The sequence below is a fragment of the Lynx rufus genome, unplaced genomic scaffold (assembly GCF_022079265.1).
Source record: "Lynx rufus isolate CCGP_SWC_20201006 ecotype Redwood Valley unplaced genomic scaffold, mLynRuf1.p SCAF_6, whole genome shotgun sequence".
Lineage (NCBI taxonomy): Eukaryota > Metazoa > Chordata > Mammalia > Carnivora > Felidae > Lynx > Lynx rufus.
Window position 1 is genome coordinate 17,975,685 of NW_025814878.1, and position 6,259 is coordinate 17,981,943.

Sequence of the window (6,259 nt, forward strand, 5' to 3'; positions counted from 1 at the left end):
ACAAGTGTGTGAAATCTCATTTAAGCAAGTTTATTTGGTATAGTACCACAGTTTTCTCTGACTTACCATCTTAGAGTTTTCTCTAAAATGCAAGCATGGTCTTGATTAAATTCTAAAAGCTACCCTTTCTCAGATTTGTATCAGTAAATCTAACATCTGAATTAATATATATACTTTATAATTATTAGTTATTATAAAGTATATTAATAGTATATATACTAATATAAATTATTAATATACAAAATTTAATTTATAAAATTATATATAAAATTAATATATAATTTATTATATATAATATATATTATAATTTATATATATAATTTATAAAATTAATATATAAAATTAATATAATTTCTCTTTACAAATTAGGTGAGCTCTTTTTTTTTTTTTTTCCAAAGGTACTTACAGGTTTATTTTTTTTAATATTTTGTATTTTCTTATTATATTACATAGCTGAGCTCTTTCTTAAACACCCTTAAGCTGTACTATTTAGGATGTGAAATAATTGTATGCAGTAATGGGAAAAATAAACACAAGCAAATTACCTATGATAATAATAATAATGGTAATGAACATGAATCAAGTGTTTTCCTTATTCTAGGCATAATCCTAAAGCTTTACCTATTTTATATATCTAATTTAGTACTCAGTATAAACCCCGAGAAATATCAAATTTAGTAGGGTATGAAAAGTTACACAATTTGAGGAATATGTCTATTAAAGAAATACACTAGTAAATTTTACAAATTTTACCCGATCACATAAACACATTGCCAGAGCTCCGATCTTAGGCTTTCTTCACTTCATGGAATTATCTCTGAAATATGTGCTGTCATTATCTTTATTTTATAGATTAGAAAATTGAGGCTCAGGAATATTAAGAAAGTTAAACAGGAGTTACACAGCCTTGTGGGGAAGGTGATATCTGAAACCAGATGCCTTACCATGGTGTGTGCACCACTATTCCTTTACAACTCAGTTGTAACTCTCTTTTATCTCGATTATTTGTTCTTAACCTTGGCAAAGGTGGTCAATCCACTCATCAGAAAGGTGCAGAATATTACACACCAATTTTACATGAATTCTGAGTATCTGAGTCTTTCAAGCCTCATCCATTAAAATCTAAAGAACCAAAGGTAATCCTTGGTCCACTAGTATTAAGATGAGAGTAGAGGTATATCTAGGAAAGATTGCAAGGTATATGCAAATATATCTTGCAAGATTCTTTTAGTTTCTGATATATACATATATATTACAAGATACATATGCTGTATATATATGTATGAAACTATATATATATATATGTATGTATATATAAAGCTAAAGGGATATCTATACATCTTAATTATAAAGTCCTAAGATTTAAAGTTTAAGTGAATAATGTTTTTATATAATCTGTTATCTGATTTGTTTTTTAGGAATTAAAAACATTTTTCATGAGATATTTTAGAACTTTTTTTTATTTATACATATTTTGTTAAAAATGTTATGTAATGACACTAATGGAGTAATAATAGTATCAAATTTCAGTTTTTCCTCTTTTAAAGAATTTTAAAAATAGCTATATGCCTGATTATATAATATTATCAATATTATCAAACTCTTAGGTGCATTTTATTTTATTTTACTTTATTTTATTTATTGAGTCTTTATTTTATTGGCTGCATTTAAAATTTTTCTTTCTGGTTACTATTATTACTGAAAATGAAACTTTCTCTTAAAGTTGTTAAACCCTGAAGTGTAGAGAATCTGTCAAAACTCAGAACCCTGTTCATAAATTAAACAGGTTGAGGATTATCTATGCAAACTTTTTTTAATGTTTATTTATTTTTTGAGAAACAGAGATAGTGCAAGAGCAGGGGAGGGGCAGAGAGAGAGGGAGACACAGAATTTGAAGCAGGCTCCAGGCTCTGAGCTGTCAGCACAGAGCCAGACTCAGGGCCCAAACTCATGAACCGCGAGATGACCTGAGCCGAAGTCAGACACTTAACCAACTGAGCCACCCAGGTGCCCCTATGCAAACTTTGTTTTGAGTCTGGCTGTTGCACTCTACCGCTGGGTTATAATCCTAATTCACTCACTAACTGTAATGATTTCTCATTTTCAAGAAGTCCTGTGAATTGTACCATTTTCTCAAATACTTCTTTTCTTGGGAATAGATGCCTGAGAATTAAGATATTAGTATATATTCTGTATACAGCACGATGAAGGCAAGTATTTAACATTTACTTTTATCATATACTTCTCAAGTCAAACAAAACTTCATGCCTTATACATACATACATACACTCACATGAATATGAGATTGAGTTCATTTTAAAAAAGAACACAACTTTGGCATTGGTTGGGTTTTATATGTTTAGTTTTTTTTATACGTGCTTCACATATTTATTTTTAAGCTATTTAAATTTATTTCTGGGCATTTGAAAACTGTTTTAATTTACAGAGAGTGGAGTTTAAAGAAGTAATCCCCAAATTTCTCTATGAAATCAAACTACAGAAGGAAATAAAACAAATTATGCATATTAGTCAGAAGTAGAACAAAAATGCAAACCCCCAAATCTGTTAACAAAGAGTGAAACAGATCTTTGAAAAGGTAATTAAATTTCCTGATTTGTGTATTTCTATCTAGTAGGATCTTAATTCAAGGTAATATTTGGAAAAATTATGTCTAGTGTGGTAATATCTGCCTCATTGGAGGGAAATTCCACCAAATTATTATTTTTAGTGTAGATGAATGTCCTTATATGTTAATATCTTCTTTAAACCAGGTGTAGTTCAAAAGAACTAGAAAATGATAGGATCTTTGCAATGCTTGGGACCAGAGGATGCTGCCTCTTACTTGTCTGAAAAATGGGTTAACAATATTGTAAAGGTTGAATAAGGTAATGTCTGTAAAGTACTCACATGATTCCTGGCATAATAGTAAGTGTTCAATAAGAGTAGCTTCTCTTATTGTATTTAAAAGTTTTCTTTCCTCATGTAGTAAAGTAACAAAATTCACTAAAGAATTACTGTGTGCCAGATCCTATATTTTACAGGAATGCCTCACATCAGTTTATAAGGCAGGCGTTATTCTGATTCCCATTGTCTGGATGAGGAGGTTGGGGGTTAATAAGCAGGTAGACAAAATGGAAGAGCTTATTGAACTCTTGTCTATATGACTTCAAATTCATATGTTCTATGTTAGTCAACAGTGCCAGGGATCTGCAATTCAGTTCATTCATTGGATGATAGAAATAAGCATGACATCATTTTCTTCCCTGGAATGTGGAGGTTACCCAATGATGGAGGACAAAAACAAATGGATCTTTGAGTTTACCTTTATCATTCCAGGCTAAGAATAATAGCTTACATTCTGGGTCACCCATATGAATACTTTACAAAAATAATTTCATACGCAAAAATGTGGGTTCATAATATCTGCCCCCAATTTCTTTCTCCATTTTGTGCATGCCCTATAAAAAAAGAAAGAGGAGATAAAATAAAAACTAATGGAACTTATTTATACCAAAACACATATTTTATTTGACTGTTTGCTTGTTAGAACATGTCTTAAATGTTTATATGATTGTATAGAGCTGTAAAACAGTTAATGGATTTTGAACAAGCATAATTTTTCCATTTACTAATATTTTATTACTGGCTTCATTGCACACACAGGAAATATTTCCACTAAGTTTCTGAGAAATGAAATGTTCCAGCCATTAAACTTCTCTTAAAATAGAATAAGCTTGTGTATTTCAACTTTAAATAAGTTAATATTTGTGCACATTTTCCTTAAACGTTTTCAAAGCCAGGGGCAAGGTGTAAGTAAATACGGTCAGCTTTAGTGCAGAGAGCCTTTTTTTTTAAATAAAGTTGTAAAAGAATAACAAGAATGTGAAAGAAAGTCTGGTTATAAGTGGGTCTTTAATGATTATTGGAGGAAACATTACTTACATGCTGTGGTTATAGCATTTTACACCATTTCATTTTCTAAATTATTTTACCAAGCTATTCCAAGAGGTCTATTTTTTCCATATGTGGTGTTTTACCAAAATTTCAAACGAGAAATTTTCTTATATACAGAGCCAAGTCTTAATCTGTGGTGGGTAATTTGTGTTTGAAGCAATGTACAGCAAAATTTAACCAAGATTTTATTTCTGGGAACTAATTCTTCTCTTGAGAAATAAGCAGATAACAGTCACCCATTACTCCTCTGAGTAGAAGAATAATATAAGTTGAATCCATTTAGGATCCTAAAAAGTATTTTACAAAATATTTAATGGTACTTAGAACTATTTAAAATGGGAAACCTGTAATCATCTGCGGTATTTTGGCAATTGTACACAATCAAATCTGAAAATCAAGTACTAGAAGGTTCAAACTGTTGTTTTCATATGCTGCAAAATTTAATTGGAAATATGAGTATACTTAAAACTTTTAAATTTCTGCTGAATGTTAGAAATGTATCTATTCACTTTGAGTGTGTAGTATTTTGTTGCATTCTTCAAACCAAAAAGTATTAAGTCCTCAGCAGTATGACCCATCCTTTATCATTTTGCACATTTATTAGTGTGGTTATATAAAAGAGAATAAGTAAACATGGTCCTATGAGAACATAAAAGTAGGAGGAAAAACCAAAAAAAAATCACTAATTTTTTTTTTAATGTTATTTATTTTTGAGAGAGAGAGAGACACAGGGCATAAGTGAGGGAGGAACAGTGAGAGGGAGACACAGAATGTGAAGCAGGCTCCAGGCTCTGAGCTGTCAGCACAGAACCTGATGTGGGGCCCAAACTCGTGAATGGCGGCGAGATCATGACCTGAGCTGAAGTTGGATGCTTAACCAACTGAGCCACCCAGGCGCCTCCCCCTCCCACCGCCCAAAGTCATTTTAATATGACCTTGTTGGCTCCATTAGAATCACTCACTCACTTAAGTTTATGATTTTCAACAGGTAAAGTTTCTCCATGGAACAGCAAGAAAACTTTGGTTAAACAACTACGTGGTATCTTGAAGATACTTAATAAAATTCAATAAGAAATTAAATTTAGTGTGCTCCTTTAACTTATTTTAAAAACATAAATTTATTCAAATATCAAATTACCAAGAGCAGTGTTATTTCTGCTTAAATGTTTAATCAAATAAATCTCTTGGAATTAACAAGGACCATGTAACAGTGCATGCTAGATATGAGGTGTGCTTGATTTGCATTAGTTTTGTATTTCAGCTATAATAAGCTGTCTAGAGTATTTATAAATTAGAATTTATTTCCCCTCTCCAGGTGGTTTGCCAAGAAGCATATCAATGAAAGGTATCACTTTTTAAGTAAAATGATTTGGTATAGGACAGGAGGATACATTTTCTTCTCTCCTTCCTTCCTTCCTTCCTTCCTTCCTTCCTTCTTTCCTTCCTTCCTTCCTTCCTTCCTTCTTTCCTTCTTTCCTTCCTTCTTTCCTTCCTTCCTTCCTTCCTTCCTTCCTTCCTTCCTTCTTTCCTTCCTTCCTTCCTTCCTTCTTTCCTTCCTTCCTTTGCCCTCTTTCTCTTTCTTCTTTCCTTCCTTTTTTTCTTCTCTTATTCTGTTGTTTTGCTTCTACTTGAGAGGATGCATTTTCTTTAGGAGAATTTATTAGTGAATGAAATCAAGAAATAGAAAATAAAGATAAATGTCTGAACACTATTATGCTTTTTAGTTCTTTATATTGTTCTCAGTTTTAGAATACCATATTGGCTTCTGTTTAATCAATAAAATATTACTTAATAAAATTTAGGGTGGAAAGTTACACATATGAAGACAAAAATCACAAAGTTCTAGGGTCAAGTTCTACAATCCTTAGAACACTGTTTTGGTGTCGAGTGGGGAAATTTCTATTTAAATTTTCTAATAATCCTAATTTTTCCTTTACTAACATATCCTGCAACCATTCAAAATTTAAATATGACTGAAATATCATTTCCTGTTAAGGTAATTATATAACATTTTAGTTAAAAGTAACAGAATAGTCACTAATAGATGAGCAGAGGCCAGGGACTGACTGTAGTTATTCTGCCTCTTTAAAGCATGTGTGATTACTTTTCTTTATCTCTTGATTTAATAAGCAAAATGAGTGTTAGTGCATCCTGAATTAATTTTTTTCTTGTAATAACAGTTCATAAACTCAAATTTGTGGAGTATTGTCTCAGATAAAACACATAAAAAGAATGTATAAAATTTATACTTCCTTACAAAGAGGAGAAAGCCATATGTCAGAAACTTGAAATCGGTAAGGATTAC